We start from the raw sequence: 18,045 nt of genomic DNA, 5'->3' as shown, positions 1-18,045 counted from the left end.
GCGCACCAAAACGTGCAATAACGCTACAAATGGCATTGGTGACATATTTGATAGGTATCGTTATAGGCAGTGTTACATACCCGTATGTGAAATAAAATGTTACTTACCTTGTGTGTTCGCCAGATGTCCAGTTATTTTTGAATCGGTGAAAATATACAATCTTCTGAAGCACACATGTTTAATCCACAAGATTATTTGTAAAACTGATTAATTTCACCAACACGTCACAAACTTAACATTCAATCTAGTGAGCATGTGCAACGAAAACCAATAATATCGCATATCGAATATCCAATACACAAATGAAAACCGGTTTTGTGAGATTACTCAATTGATTTGTAGTTTAATATTCCATAAAATATAACTGTCAACAAGTGCTTGATTTCGATACAATAACACAACATAGTAACAGATTTGAATTAGTAAGCCATTTAAATGACCCGTGCTTCGAAATCAAGTCTAACCGCCTATCTAGAAATACCTGCATCTTATACTGCTGCACTACATCCACGTCCTAAGGGTCTTCAGATCGAATTCCGGCCAGCACAAAAGTCATAGATCATCTTTCTTCATAATTTGTATTACTGTATTATATATAATTATTATTACAATGTAGCATATGCAATACGTGCAGTTGATCCAAGGTTTACTTTAATTTGAATTAGATAATGAGTGAGCTCAGAGGATCAGAAAACAGTATGCTAACCTGGGACGCAAATTCTACCCTGGCATACATTCCGTCGTCCTCCATCTTTACGATGTCCGTCAATATTTCTTTTAAAATACTACTGGTCTTGATCAACAAATTGGGGAAAAAAACTAAATCAAGTGATGCATAAATGGGGGTTGATCATCTCTAGGGCTTTGGACCTATTGGAGATATTGAGGTAAATTCATAAGCAACCCCCCCCCCCCCCCCCCCCCCCCCCCCCCCCCCCCCCCCCACACACACACACACACACACACACACACACCACCACCACCACCTCCACCACTTAGTCTGAACAAATGTACAAATGTCTGTATTTTGATCTTGTCTGGAACATTACCAGGAAAAATATAGGCCCAGCGTTTATTCAAGCATATGTAGTAGGGGTGGGACCCACTAGGGGAAATAGAGATTAGTCTTTAAGTCGTTATCGGTCCAGTGTGACTTAATGGATTTGATACAATAGGGTTTGGATGTTATTTTGGCCAAATATAATAAAATATTTTATTTCGGAGGGTCCAACTCCCCTAGTTACAGAGGGTTCGTGCCTAATATATACTTACAAACACATTCAAATATTTCAAATTGCTTCTAAACGAGCTTCATAAATGTTGACCGGGATTTTATTGGATAAAGGAGATCGAATGGGTGTAAACATTGAGTGTGTGGCACGCCAGGGGCTGGAGAGGGCTGGAAGGCGGTGACGAGTAGGGGAACTGGACGACAGTTATTTGAATTATTTCCTCGGAATCTGAACTTAGAATGGATTTTTATAAAATTTTGTTTGTGGTTCATAAGGATATGGGAATTCCTTGTTGTATAAACTTATGGTATGACCTTCCACGAGGGACAGGAATGACAGGGCCAAAACTGTAAAACGTTAAAAAAAAAATCAAGTGCTGCTGGTCTAAAATGACTAGGGGTTGGGACCAAATAGGCGAATGTCCTTTATATTGCTTCTTAACATGAACAACTGAATGACTTGATCTGATATGATTTATTTAAATACGAACATTTTATTGATAATATATTTTTATCCTAAAGCATTCCTGTAGCGGTTTTTTATAAGGATGTCTTATTCGCTGAAATATCAATAATAGAAATGATAATATATCTTGCAAACAATTTAAAATTCCACTGGACGTCCAAAAAACCACAGAATGTATCGAATGGTACTCGCATATAATGTTACAAGTTACAATTGAGTTGATATAATGCTGGAATATTAACTCCAGCACTCGAAAATAATGTCTCTTTGATAAGTTATTAATCATCAGTAACATCAAAACTCGACCTTATTCAATATCCTATATCTGTCAATTCGCTGACGCGAACATACCTTGTATTTTTTGTTGATACAATGTGAACCAATCAGATACATAGAACGGTTCTACAGTATATTGCATTATTTGAATTGGTATCAGGAAACCGAATTATATTTCTAAACAATTGCATCATTTCAACATATTGTAAAAGCCAATGTTTTTGATATAAACATTTATAAAGCTATTGATTAGCTATGCCCAGGAGAATGCCAGCATTTGACAAGGAAGTTTAAATATCGGATCAGATAATAGCAGACTGAAATTTTATATTGAAATGTTGGTGTGAAAGCCGACATGATATCTAAAATTCATGAGTAGTATTTTTTTTTCAAGCTAGTTATCAGAGTTTAGACACTCAGTGTGCATTGGTAGTATGTGGCGCACTTGGGGGTTACCTGAATGTTAAGAAAGATGGAGAGGACCGAGACCGAAAGGACCGGGAGGACAAGATATGATAACACAACAAACGTAACATGCCGCAACTATTTTTTACACTTTTATATAACTTTATATATATATATTTATAACTAAGAAATATCAAAATTCGTTATAAGCAAACATATATACATTTTTATATGATATAATGTATATATAAGAAATGTGTTCACCTGTAAACTCGACCGGAACTGTGGTCACCATCATTTCACATCGTCTGCTCTACAAGTAGAATGTAAGCAGTCTATATGTTGTCCCAATTACATGATTTGTCAAAATAAATCATATTTGTTTTCTCTTTTTGCTACATCATCTTTCTTAATCCCCATGTTTCTTGCCACTGTCTCGCTCCTTGCCTTTAGCCGAGAGTTCGTGCCGGTCAGAAGGCTTTTGGTCATGCCATCTGATCTTGCCGTAAGTTGAGCCTCCGTCCCTTTTAGGAATACCTTGCAAATAAGCATAGTATTTGCTACCTCGACTTAACACTCAGTATTTTGAGAGAATTGGACAGCTGGTCCGCCCGATGTCAGTATAATGCGACAGGCTGACGTATCTCGCTAGATATCTTTGAAAGTTTACTTCAGTATAGACGCACTGGCCTAATTTGGTACTATCACAGGGAGGCAAACAAGAATATACCACAACCCCCCAGAAAAACAGACACACTCAGTGATCGTAGATGTTTTAGAACGCTGCCAAATATCAAACCAATTAAAAACAAACACACTTTTGTGGACATACACAGTACAGCATCCGGAGGATACATGAGGCAAATATATAATACCGGCAAGACATCAAAATCATAACTCTAACACAAGATTGATTCAATGATTCATTGACATCCGCCCTGCAAAGCTAGGTCAATTATTGGTTCAGCGCATTTTCAGGATAAGATGAATTGATGAGTTTATTTAAGTACCGTGTCGTCATTTCAGCAGTTCATCAATGGATGACCTTCCCTATGCATGCAATACATGCGGTCGTTGTGATTGTGGGAAAGCATGTCACTATAGCCTTACTTTGACTATCATTGTGGGTTCCTTTAATAGTACTATATATCAATTACAAAGGGTACGGTAGGTCTATACATTCCGCGTATGCTTCCGGTTGTGCATTAGTCGCTATCAGGTCTCACATAACTAATTATTTCACTACATGATTTTACAAATGACTTCATCTTCTGGAATCGATCACGGTATGTAGTAGGGGTGGGACCCACTAGGGGAAATAGAGATTAGTCTTTTAAGTCGTTTTCGGTCCAGTGTGACTGAATGGATTTGATACAATAGGGTTTGGATGTTATTTCGGCCAAATATAATAAAATACTTTGTTTCGGAGGGTCCAACTCCCCTAGTTACAAAGGGTTCGTGCCTTATATAGACATACAGACACATTCAAATATTTCAAATTGCTACTTAACGAGCTTCATAAATTGTTGTCCGGGATATTATTGGATAAAGGAGATCGAATGGATGTAAACATTGAGTGTGTGGCACGCCAGGGGCTGGAGAGGGCTGGAAGGCGGTGACGAGTAGGGGAACTGGACGACAGTTATTTGAATTATTTCCTCGGAATCTGAACTTAGAATGGATTTTTAGAAAATTTTGTTTGTGGTTCATAAGGATATGGGAATTCCTTGTTGTATAAACTTATGGTATGACCTTCCACGAGGGACAGGAAAAACAGGGCCAAACTGTAAAACGTTAAAAAAATGTCAAGTACTGCTGGTCTAAAATGACTAGTAGTTGGGACCAAATTGGCGAATGTCCTTTATATTGCTTCTTAACATGAACAACTGAATGACTTGATCTGATATGAATTATTTAAATACGAACATTTTATTGATAATATATTTTTATCCTACAGCATTCCTGTAGCGGTTTTTTATAAGAATGTCTTATTCGCTGAAATATCAATAATAGAAATGATAATATATCTTGCAAACAATTTAAAATTCCATTGGAAGTCCAAAAAAGCACAGAATGTATCGAATGGTAGTCGCATATAATGTCACAAGTTACAATTAAGTTGATATAATGCTGGAATATTAACTCCAACACTTGAAAATAATGTCCCCTTTGATAAGTTATTAATTACCAGTAACATCAAAACTCGACCTTATTCAATATCCTATATCTGTCAATTCGCTGACGAGAAATACCTTGTATTTTTTGTTGATACAATTTAAACCAATCAGATATATAGAACGGTTCCACGGTATATTGCATTATTTGAATTGGTATCAGGAAACCGAATTATATTTCTAAACAATTGCATCATTTCAACATATTGTAAAAGCCAATGTTTTTTATATAAACATGTATAAAGCTATTGATTAGCTATGCCCAGGAGAATGCCAGCATTTGACAAGGAAGTTTAAATATCGGATCAGATAATAGCAGACTGAAATTTTAAATTAAAATGTTGATGTGAAAGCCGACATGATATCTAAAATTCATGAGTATTATTTTGTTTCAAGCTAGTTATCAGAGTTTAGACGCTCAGTGTGCATTGGTAGTATGTGGCGCACTAAGGGTTACCTGAATGTTAAGAAAGATGGAGAGGACCGAGACCGAAAGGACCGGGAGGACAAGAAATGATAACACAACAAACGTAACATGCCGCAACTATTTTTTACACTTTTATAATATATATATGTTTATATATATATTTATAACTAAGAAATATCAAAATTCGTTATAAGCAAACATATGTACATTTTTATATGATATAATGTATATATAAGAAATGTGTTCACCTGTAAACTCGACCGGAACTGTGGTCACCATCATTTCACATCGTCTGCTCTACAAGTAGAATGTAAGCAGTCTATATGTTGTCCCGATTACACGATTTGTCGATATAAATAACATTTTATAGAGTATAAAATGATTGATGGTAAACCTGTACATTACATGTAATAGAGGTAAGAGATTGGTGGTGTGCTACCTAAACTATACCAAAGGAGTAATCTCCCCTTCATCACAACACCCCTTTACAACAAGCCAGAGACGGCGGTCCTGGTGTTGCAGCAGGCGGGTTTTTGAGAGCAATTTAGACAAGATGGACGTTGTGCGCATACAAGGTTAAGTCACGGTACATTTGTATCATTTAGGGGTGTGGCCTTTGTAAGTAATTTTAACTGCTATACTGCCTGGATGCCTGTAAACATGGTAAACTGTATCATGGTAAATTCCTCGTGGTTCGATTTCTATATTTAGATTTAATATTTCGCGCCAGATCAAGATGTCGTCAGTCAGTCCCATCAATATTCTATGCATGGGGCACTCTTTTATTCGACGACTTGAACATTTTATTACATTTAACCAGTCCTACGATCGCAATTTAGCAATTGATGGGCCGGATCTAACTATTTCATATTATGGAAGACCAGATGGGACTCTGACTCGAGTCAAAAATCTGTTCACACAGCAAGTGCTCAATTTGAGACCCGCAGCATGTGTGCTACAAATTGGATCTAACGATTTAGATGACTCAAACATGTCGTCCGATAAACTTGCATGGCACATATTTTCATATGCTGAATTCTTAGTGCAGGGACTTGATGTTAAGCATGTCATACTATGTCAATTGTTACCTAGAAGAAAAACGAGGAAGATCGATATAGACATTTTTAATACAAAAATAATCGAGACAAATAAGGCTTTGAAAGAACGTTGTAAGTCATCTTCAATGATTACGTATTGAAAATTGCGTGGGTTGAAGAATAGCCCTAAGGCTATTTTACACAAAGATGGTGCACATTTATCTGAAAATTTTGGAATGCCAAGATATATTGGCAACATAAGGCGAGCTGTAATTTTCTGCAGAGATAAAATCATCTCGATAAATAGTAATGTGTATTGATAATTTTCTTTCCCTTGTGAACAAGATTGTTCAAGACCTGTATATATAATTTTCAATTTGAAACTGATGTGATCTGTAACTTTGTGCCATTATGACCACATACGGTATGTATATATATTAAATAACAGACAGGTTAGCTCAACAAATTCATTAGTTTATCTACATGGTTATTATCCATTTAACTTAACTCGCAGATTTGAGATCAGATGAACTGATAATACTTACCATGCTGTGAGCTACATATTAATTTTGTTGATAGAATTTGATTTACTGGAAACACAAGTACACCCATATACATTTACATGTACATTTGTACACTGTAGTCATGCTTTTGTTCTGGATGGGGTTATCATCTAGTATAGGTAATATATACATATATAATCCTATTGATCATGAGTGAATATTAACTGGTTGACATATGCAGTGTAATTAGTTATGTTGAAGAACACTCACCATCCTTCTTAGTAGCATATACATGGTTAACAAGTTTGTTACCATGAACAACATATATAAGCTACATCTGATTCATTGGTTTGGTGAGTAGCGTATATGGGTGACAAGTCCTGTTACCATTTATCATATACAAGAAGCTACATTTTAAAGTACTAGGTAACAATTGTTAACAAGTTGTACAATGAAAACCAATAGTGCTGTTACATGATCTCATGCAAGCCTATAGCTTATAATAAAATGCTTGCCTGTATAATTTTTCCCACATAGATAATGTTACCAGCAACAAAAAAACGGCGAGCCATAGGGGCAGCCACCACAAGCAGGGCGAGCAAGGCCCAGAAAACGAACAGCTAGGGAGGTGGCAGTAGAGCTGAAAAAGCGAATGGAGGAGGAGCAACAATCTCGGGTGATAACACTTGCTCCTACATTTGCTAACCTACAGGAAGTTGCCCTGCCTTCTACATCTGTTGACCTACAGGGGGTTGCCATGCCTGCTACATCTGCTGACCTAGTGGAAGTTGACATGCCTTGTCCTACAGTTGGAACTGGAAATATTACAGGTACATATGCCGATCTAGGCCGATAGACTGTAATATCGATGCAAAAACCAAATCACAAATCTGGGCTGGACAGTTTGTTGACTTGGGTCCATTAGTGTTTGAACTCCAGGCCTAATGATGTTGACATGCATGTTTCAGATGGAAAAAAATGAGTTATTGCCTAGATTTAAGGCATTTAAGATCAATTCCATTGAAAAATGGAACGAAGCATTTCGCATCTTCATTGCAGTGTATTGCACTAAATGCCCCTTGCAAACACCACACGTAATGGAATATTGTCATATAGGCAATACCCTGGCATCACAGAATGGAGATTGGCATTATTATGATGTTAATTTCAGAAAGTGGAAAACAAACGAAAACCTGAATTGGGGGAATTGAACACTGAACTTTATGCTTTAGCACTCACCAGGAATCTTGGTAAAAAGGGAGGTGATTTTCGGAAAGGTCAATCAACCACTTCTTCACCCAACCCTACCAGTAAAATCTTGTTTTCAATACAACAACAAAGGTGTCTGCTCTAGGCCAAATTGTGGTTGGCCACACAAATGTGAAAAATGTGTCGCAGACCACTCCAAAAAGTTGTGTCCAAAAAGGGGGGATTTGTCAAACAAGGACACAGCCAATAGCAACAGCATTCGAAATTCCAAACACTAATCCAACAACAGTAGCAATCTATCAGTCTCCTGTAATTGTTACCCCCATTAGGGTCTCAGAGTTGACATACTGGTTGACAGGATAGTCTCCAGATTTGACACAACATTTAATACAAGGCTTTAGTCGGGGTTTCTCGCTTCATTATCATTGGTCCAGAGTTTTCCGGGATGCATCAAATTTGCTTTCAGCTAGAAAAAAAACCCACTTCTATTAAAAGAGAAAATACAGAAGGAGGTGATGGCAGGTCGAGTTGAAGGACCATTTGAACAGCTCCCATTCTCTAATATACAAATTTCTCCTTTAGGTCTAGTACCTAAGAGGACACCTAACGAATACCGACTGATTCATCACCTAAGCTACCCTGCAGATGGTTCAATTAATGACGGCATACCTCAAGAGTTGTGTTCTGTTCATTATCAAACAATTGCTATGGCTATCAGTCACATTTGTAATATGGGAAAGGGCGCGCTGATGGCAAAAACTGATATAGAGGCAGCATTTAAACTTATTCCCATTCAAAAATCTGATAATGAATTACTGGGGTTTAAAGTTGAAGGGTTGTACTATTTCGATAAGACTCTCCCCATGAGGGGATCTATATCATTCAGTTTGCTTGAACAATTTAGTACAGCACTTCACTGGGTAGCTGAGAACAAGTTGGGGACCCATGCTTGTGTTCACATCCTTGACGATTTCCTTTTCATTACACCTAATAACTGGGATACATGTAAACAGGATTTGGTTATTTTGGGGGGATTTTGATAAAACATTAATGTTCCAATCAAACATGAGAAAACTATGGGACCTGCCCCCATCATGACTTTCCTTGGCATCGAACTGGATTCAATATTATTTCAGGCTAGACTTCCTCTCGACAAGGTTGAGAAAATAAGAGATAGTATAAAATCGTTCCAATCTTGCAAAAAAAAAGTAACACTGACAGAACTCCAGTCACTTATAGGTCTGCTTAATTTTGCATGCAAGGTAGTGATATCAGGTAGGACATTCTTAAGGAGGCTGATAGACCTCATCAGGCTGATAGACCTCACCAGGCTGATAGACCTCACCAGAGGTGTAAAGGCACCTCACCATTTCATTAGACTTAAACAAGAAGCTCGGAAAGATCTCTTGGCTTGGTCAGAATTTGTCCAGTCATATAATGGGAAGACCATGTTCTTTGACTACAGGTGGAAGGATTCTGAATAATTACATCTATACACTGACGCAAGTAATCTGGGGTTTGGTGGCATTTTAGGTAGATCTTGTTTTTTTCGGTAAATGGGACAACTCGGCTCTTGATCACCATATTTCAGTCCGGGAACTATTTCCACTGATACTAGCAGTAGAAACTTGGGCTTTACAGCTACAGAACAGATGTATCATGTTCCAATCATATAATTCTGCTGTTGTATGTGTGGTTAATACTCACGCAGCGAAGGATCCAGATCTGATGACTCTTGTTCGCAGGCTGGTTATAGTATGCCTTAGATTTAATATACATTTCAAGGCTGTTCAGATCCCGGGTGTTAAGAATACTGCTGCGGACATGCTATCCCGTTTGCAGGTGGAAGCATTCCTCAACTCCTACCCGAGGCAAACAGGGATCCCGATCTCCCCCCAACCAATACTTGGAAACTCCGATGGATGTTAAAGACTCTTTGTTAGCCAATGCTCTAGGTCCAAGGTCATGGCAAGTATACAAAAAGGCTTTTGGTGAACTCCAAAATTTTGCAAGTCTACATAATCTACAAAAAGAAGTGCTTCCGACAAGTGCGAACTGTCTATCTTTATTTATATCCTTCTGTGCCACTCGTAACTTGGCAGCCTCTACCGTGCTGACATATGTCTCGGCAATAGGCTAATATAACAAGCAAGCAGGCCATATATATCCTGGACATAATTGTGTTATTGATAAGATGCTCAAAAGTTATTCCAAATTGAAAAGCACTTCTGACTTCCGGCTGCTCATTACTTATCCTATTCTCTCAACATTGTTGGCAGCATTAGACCATACTTCAAGTTCTATGTATGAAAGAAGTCTCTTAAAAGCCATGTTTCTTCTGGCATTCCATGGTTTTCTTAGGGTAGGGGAAATAACTAAAACCCGGAAAGATGCGGTGCCATGCATTAAATCTTCTTGAATCACTTTCACTCAGAACAAAGGAAAAATGGCCCAGTTCCATTTTGAGATTAATCAATTTAAAGGTAACTATATTCACCCAGTCCATTTAACGGTGTCAGCTAATGCTTCCTACCCAACGCTTTGCCCTGTTCAGGCTATGGTGGCCTATGTAAAACTCCGCGGGGTAGAGGATGGGCCGTTGTTCTGCTTTCCCGAGGGTCAACCAATCACAAGGGCCTATTTCTCCAAGCAACTTCAAGGGACACTTACATGGGCAAAACTAGATCCCGGCGAGTATAAAGGGCATAGCTTCCGAATTGGTGCAGCTACAGCAGCACACGTTGCTGGAATTCCAGACAATGCAATTCAGAAAATAGGCAGGTGGAGGTCAAATGCTTTTCCAAGGTATATACGCCTGCCATCTTTACCAGGCATTCAGCTCTCAGCTTGATTTTTGTACAGATCTGTCTAGGATGAGGTCTAATAAATTATGTAAATTTCTAATTTTGAACCTTTTTTGGTATATTTATTAAGATAATCCCAAAATCAGGGTGGGGGGTACATCGATAGATGTACTGTGGCGGCTTAGAACCCCACCTTTGTGGCAAATCAGAATTATTCAATATTAATCTGTTCATTACTCGTACTTATGATTATAATGATAACTCACTTTTGGGGTAATTGGTCTCAGGGGGTTTAATGGACTCATACATATGATTGTAGTAGTAATTCACTCTTGGGGTAATTGGCCTCGGGGTGAAGCAACTATTGATAATATACTGTTTATTGTTGACGTCGTTTGAATTTAATAAACGACATTTCCATTCATTGCAGTGTCTTGGTATCATTTGTCTACGTATTCTAGCCACAAACAGAGCAGATTTGGGGATTTAACATAAATCATATTTGTTTTCTCTTATTTCTACAACATCTTTCTTAATCCCCATGTTTCTTGCCACTGTCTCGCTCCTTGCCTCTAGCTGAGAGTTCGTGCCGGTGAGAAGGGTTTTGATCATGCCATCTGACCTTGCCTTAAGTTGAGCCTCCGTCCCTTTAAGGAATACCTTGCATTTGACCGCTGGTCACGACATACAAAAGTCTATAAGCATAGTATTTGCTACCTCGACTTAACACTCAGTATTTTGAGAGTGCGACAGCTGGTCCGCCAGTTGTCAATATAATGTGACCGACTGAGGTGTCCCGCTAGATATCTTTGAAATTATATTTCAGTATAGTCGTACTGGCCTAATTTGGTGCTATCACAAGGAGGCAAACAAGAATATATCGCAGCTCACAGAAACACAAACACACTAAGTGATCGTTGCATATTATCAACCCAAACAAAACCAATTTGGTGGACATACACTGTAAAATATTCGTATGATAATGGGACAAATATATAATAGCAGAATGACATCAAAATCATAAATCTAACACCAGATTGATTCAACGACACCTGCACTGCAAAGCTAGGTTAATAATTTGTTCAGATTATTATCTGTCTGTGCACTCTACATATGTAAATACTTTGCCTAAAGCATTAAATATGTTTCCTTTATTATACGAGAGTTAACTTTATACAAAATGTTGCAATGTTTGTTTGAAACTTTTTGTTATTCATTCCATATCCGATTGGCTTGGGTTTGGATTAAAGCTGACTGTAGCGGTAAAGAGAGTTCGCTTGAAATGTCTACTGGCCAGTGTATGTTGATTTGGGAATTAAATGGTTAAAACATTGTACGATTAGTTGGTTTTGTCTCACCGACGTTGACGCCCAAGCGGGATAGGAAAATGCCAGGGGTATAACCTACCCATGACATGCACATAAATCTTAGCAATAGACACAGGGATATAGGACAACACGAACATAGAACTAAGATTAGACGGGGACAATCATGTGTGGAGTCAGGCTATTATAGGGTAAATAGGAAGGGGAAACACCCAGATACCTTTAAAGACACCAGCTAGCAGTGACTGGCGGGATTATCTGGTTCGTTTTGAACAAGTCGCTACCAAAAACCTCCCTGGACAAAGAAAAAGCTCAACGGGTGAGTATGAATTTAATAGGTTGGCCCAAAATTTAGCTGTAGGGCAGTTGACCAACTATTATTCTATTAAACAGTGTCTGACTCGGAGGATCAATCCTAAAGAAAGGTGTGCAGCAAGTAGTTGTACATTCTCGGGACAAAAGCCTGGTAAGGATGAAACAGTCTCTGAATTGGAGTATAACTGCAGGAGGACATCCTGACTTACCTACCCTGACCTAGCTTACCATTATCTTAATGTCAGGTAGTAGACCAATTTGTCAATTGTCTTCGTAATTCTTAGGTGAGAAATTAGTCACCCTAACGCACTAACCTAACCTGTTTGTTCCATACAGTCAAACAGCACAAAGGGGCAAATTTTCACCATGGAATAATTAAGTAAATTAATGGATAAAAAATTGACTAACAGTGAGGAAAGACCCACAGAGAGAAATAAGGAGGCCTCTGTCAAGAAAGCGGCCTGTTCATTTTGTACACAGGAAGGTCATTATATGAGGGCATGTAAAAGACAGGGAATTCTAATTAATCTAGAACAGAAATAACGAAAGTTGGAAAACTTCATTTCTGGTGCTAAATGGGGAATCATATCCACGAATTATATTCTTGTGTTATGATGAACATTATAATTTTTACGGAAACTCAAACAAATTACGAAACAGCATTTTTACCAGTCCTTGAACATTATAGTGTGTTGAGGGATTGGTGTGATCGAGGAAAATCGTAAACGCCATTGAAGGTACAAAGAGGAACTATCCGGATTATTGCGGCCCTTCAATCGTATGCCCGTATTGGTGATTTGCGTTATGAAACCGACCTAGAAACTCTTGCTGGCTGTAGAAAACGACGATTCGATATTAACGAACTAGTTCAATTATCACGATTTCCGACTACGAACGAAATAAAATATATATCACAAGAATACTTCGATTGATACAGACTGATGAAGATCATGAACGTTCTTCCAATTTTGCGAATATTACAAAAACCAAGAAGACGCTTACCCTTTATGAACCCCTGGTCTTATTTTCCTTGTATTTGGAAGGTTTCCATGCTAATGTATTCACAATTTGAGCTGATTTTGTTGTTATCATTTTTTTTTTACAATTCATTTTCCCTATCGATGACATGTGGATATTACATTCTTCATGATGAAATTAGGTGTGTTATATTATACGTCTAACTGATATATCATACATAACTTCCAAAGCTCAAGCTTAATACATCAATCCAGTTGAACATTTACCATTCGTATATACCTGTAGATTTTTAAACTTTTAAACCAAGATAGCGACACTGCACTTAAGTCGCGGAAAGCAATCCTGCTAATGAATGATGATTCAACATATAATTCTTTATACTGTAAACCGCCATTCTAATTTCTCGTACAGGATAAAATATTTGATTGACGTCTTCAGTTGTAAATTGATTCACTGTGGAATCGTTTAGGTTAAAATGATTAAAAGACAGATTAATAGTATTAAGATGATAATTGTGCAGGTAATACAATATCTGTAAATCGAGTTCCGTCACTTTGAGTCAATTCTCAAAAACAACAAGGAGACATTCTCTAGCGAATATTTATAAACGATACATTAAAGAAGTTATCAAAGGAACAAATCAGATATGTATATATAATCAGGACATGCGGCCTTTTAGTCAACCTTGCTCTCAAACTATCTACTGACGTAGGTGTTAACTCATGGTAGTTTTACAACAACAGAAGTATAAATGTGCCTTCCCACTACACATATATACAGCAGTCAAAGGGGAGATACTCGTTAGAGTGTTTCTATAGAATTATATACCTTAAAATAGAAAGCATACTATAGTTCTCTCAATAATATATAATCATATTTAAAAAAGTAATACAGGGATTATCTATAAAATGCCAAGCCGTATTGTCTGAACTAAATATCTTGCTGAAGCAATTGGATAGCTGACTTTAGCTGACCAGGTCTGATTGCGGCTTGTTGCAGTGGAATATCTCTGCTATAGATTTTTCAAGTGATCATGTTTTCTGATTTGTCCAATCCGCGCTTATTCGGTCCAGAGCAATTTTTATCTCTCCCGGACAAATATCTTGTCTTGGATTTTTTTTTTTTTTTTATCCAATTCACAACTCTGACATTCTCCGGGACAGGACAGTTTTTGCGGGACTTCAAGTAATACACAACCATACAATACAGTAATCGATTGTCTTTTCGACTTTAAAACAATAAGATATAATACAATACTGAACAATCAATTTTGTGTCAACAATAGACAATTATGAATTGTTTGTGTGTTACATTAAATTTACGATTATCATATTACCAAAATACAATGATGTTATCTCAATCCATCACTTTCGTTAATAAGAACTATTGTATCCTCGTGTAGAACACCATGCACAATCACATCTAGTATGGTACTCACGTCTACTCTACTGAACAGACGTACTACGGATCTCATATTTGAAATATCTCACATATGTCGATGGTTGATTAAACAATTTAATTAAACTTACATTTATGAATTAAATATCTACAATTCTACTTATAAATGTAATACACTATCTCTAATGGATACGTAAATTATGAATCACTTTTCTGTGGTAATACCGGGTATTCACAATGTTCCCGATCCTTTAAAGTGTAAATCTATACAACTACGAACATGATCTCAACTTACTCACATCACAGATTTAATAATTGTGAGTATTGACGACTTTGGTACAAAATGGCCTCGTTCTGGCATGTCCGGAAGGGAACAAGGTTATCATATGTACTATCAGATACCCCATGGATATGTCTATCCGGGCATTAGGTAAAGGACCGATTTCCTTCGTGGGCGGTTTTAGAGCATTCCTGCAACAGCACCTTTAAAGAATTTGAATATAAATTTTTCATTCAAAATTGGAGAAAAAAAACACCTATTATAGAAAATAAATATACTGCTAGTGTGTACTGAAGTACGTGTACAGTCAGTAGTTCCTTGAAAGTTCGTGTCTTCGTAAGCTAATATGTATGTGATACGATTCTCGAAACGTTGCTCCTCGACATAAATAAAATGTCAGCTGGTCAATATTTCAATACATAAACATGCATCAACTAAAGGTAACGAAACAGTAGGCCGAATTTCATTAAACAAACAAACAATTAAGATAATAAATATGCATGTAACATATTTAAACGTCGCCTGTGTCTAAAACGTTTATGAACACGTATGACATTGACTGTAGATATACTGGAAGCTTACGAGTAAGAGATTTGTTATCGAAAACAATGGAACGCTGGTCTGGGTTGACGATGAATATTGATCCTGTCAAGTAACCATTTTGGTCAAAGTAGAACAGCTAAAACCTCAAATGTCACTTTTATTATGATATAATATTAAAAAATCCTAGTCATGACGGGAAAATGTAATACAGCTTACTTAGACTGCAGCTAAACGCCTTTGAGTCGAACGAATAAGCGGCGTGAAGTCCCCGGTGTTATTCCATCCGGAACTCCTCGGGGAATCATTTCAGAGACAATACCCGATGAGTTCAGGATGGCGTTGTTCTATAGTTGTCCTTTATATACGCGGACAAGCCGACCAAACTAGTTGTGTCAATAGTAATTACGTATAAATTCTATGCATCGATCTTAACGGACCTGTTTATGTTTCTGCAGGCTTTGAAAGACATCATGAAGATGATTCGCCCTAAACAAATATAAAACCGGCTGATCTATAATTATTTTATTGCTAACACCTTCATATGCCTACCCGGTCTATAGGAAAATACCCCTTTCGAGAGGAAAAAATACTGAGAAGGTCGAAAAAATAGGCCATTTTCAAAACAATCTTGTGACCGTTCTGTTAAAGATATCGAAAAACTAAACAAACCATTTTCTTCAGGAAACATTTATATATTTACATGTGCATCAAATATGTTTCTAGATTTTTTGGGGAATTTTGAGGGCGATTTAAAAAGAACCTCTTAGTCAAAATGACGATTTTGGTATGTTTGACCCAAAATATCTCATTGATACGAATTTCCACAGGGATACCACATACATTCAGTTTTACAATGGTTCAAAACCCCTTCAAAATTGTATGTGCCATATTTCCACCCCAAATCGCTACAATAGCCGGCAAAAATCGCGAATTAGCTATTACTATCATTGCTTTCCGTAAGGAACGATAATGAGTTATCGCCCCTTACTACACTTCATTCTTTACCAATGTCAATAACAAGTAGATCTTTACCCAGGTTTGATGTCACGGTGGTGAATAAAAACAGCATTGCTGTGATGATCATTAGCGACACAATCTGTCGAACAGTCATCTAAAATATGTTAAGAACATTGTTTATTAAACATTTAGAAGCAGAAATGTTATTTATAATGACGTTTTTATTGTCTCCTTCAGTTTCACGAAGAATTTCCAATGAAGTATTGGATTATTTCCTTTATTTCTTGTTGTCAAATTGAGTTTGCAAGAGCCATCATTAAAGAGACATGCATGTTCTATGTACAAGACGATGTTCTTACTTATTCTAGCGTTCATATATGCAGGAATTGATATCCCATTGACTAAAGGCAGACAACGATTACCGAAATATAAGACGTACATAATGTATGCATGTTGTTTACTCAAGGGAAATAACACGCATGACCTTATTTGTAAATCAACCAATTTCGTATTTAGTATTTGTTTGTTTGTTTTGTTTAACGTCCTATTAACAGCCAAGGTCATTTAAGGACGTGCCAGGTTTAGGAGGTGGAGGAAAGCTGGAGTACCCGGAGAAAAACGACCGGCCTACGGTCAGTACCTGGCAACTGCCCCACGTAGGTTTCGAACTCGCAACCCAGAGATGGAGGGCTAGTGATAAAGTGTCGGGTTAAGTGAAGTGCTTATCTTATACAGACACAAGTGCTGCAAACTATGCAATGTTATGTACTCAACATCTATTTTGCCGACAATGGCAGGTGTAGTCTACGACCACACAAGTTTGGGTACGTAAAATACAAAAAAAAATGTACGTCCTAATACGAGCTTGGCCAGGTGTAGACTACCCCGATTGTAGTCGCGTACGGCCGAACGTCACCTTCGGGAAGAGGTAAAATGAACACCTTCGCTGTCAGTTTTTCACATACATTCACAACACCGGTATTCTGTTACCAAGCTTCACAAGACGTAACATGACTATTCAACAGCTATTGGAAGGACGACATAATTCACAATTGATGGGCGTTGGATCTATATAATACTGGTGATGTTAGCATGGTCAGTATGCAATTTGTTTTAATTCCCTTTGGAAATGAACGGGGACACATTAAAGTTAAATATGCTTAAAACGTTATTTTTTTTTTAAATACACAATGACCGATAACGTATATGTGTTGTGTTTTCCTCATTAAAGACATGGTATTGTTTGACTACACAATAATATGTAGTCTGAAAAAATTCCCCAGTCCTCAGCTATTTAGATTAATCTTAGTCCATACTATTTCTCTGCCTTAATGAAATTGATAAAATTCTGGTATGGTACTTTAATTTGAATTAATACATGTGTAGAAAAACACCGATGATCCTCTTCACATAAACTTTAATACTAAACATATTAAAGTTGTACTAAGCTGTGGAGAACATTGTGATGATTAAGCAATTCAATGAATCTGTTATCATGGTGTGAAAAATATAAACACTGATTGCGATACGTAATATACATTCTGTAACATGTCCAAGTAAGTCAAAAATCCAATATGAAGTCATACCTAAGAAGTTTGAAATGGCCATAACTCGAAAACCGTGGAATTGACAGGGTTAATGCAATTATATTATTTATAGAATACGTTTGGGGCTTACTTTGTTCCATGCCATTTTAATACAAAATAGGGGACGTGGT

Source organism: Pecten maximus, chromosome 13 (genome assembly GCF_902652985.1).
Source record: "Pecten maximus chromosome 13, xPecMax1.1, whole genome shotgun sequence".
Lineage (NCBI taxonomy): Eukaryota > Metazoa > Mollusca > Bivalvia > Pectinida > Pectinidae > Pecten > Pecten maximus.
This window is presented reverse-complemented; position numbering follows the sequence as displayed.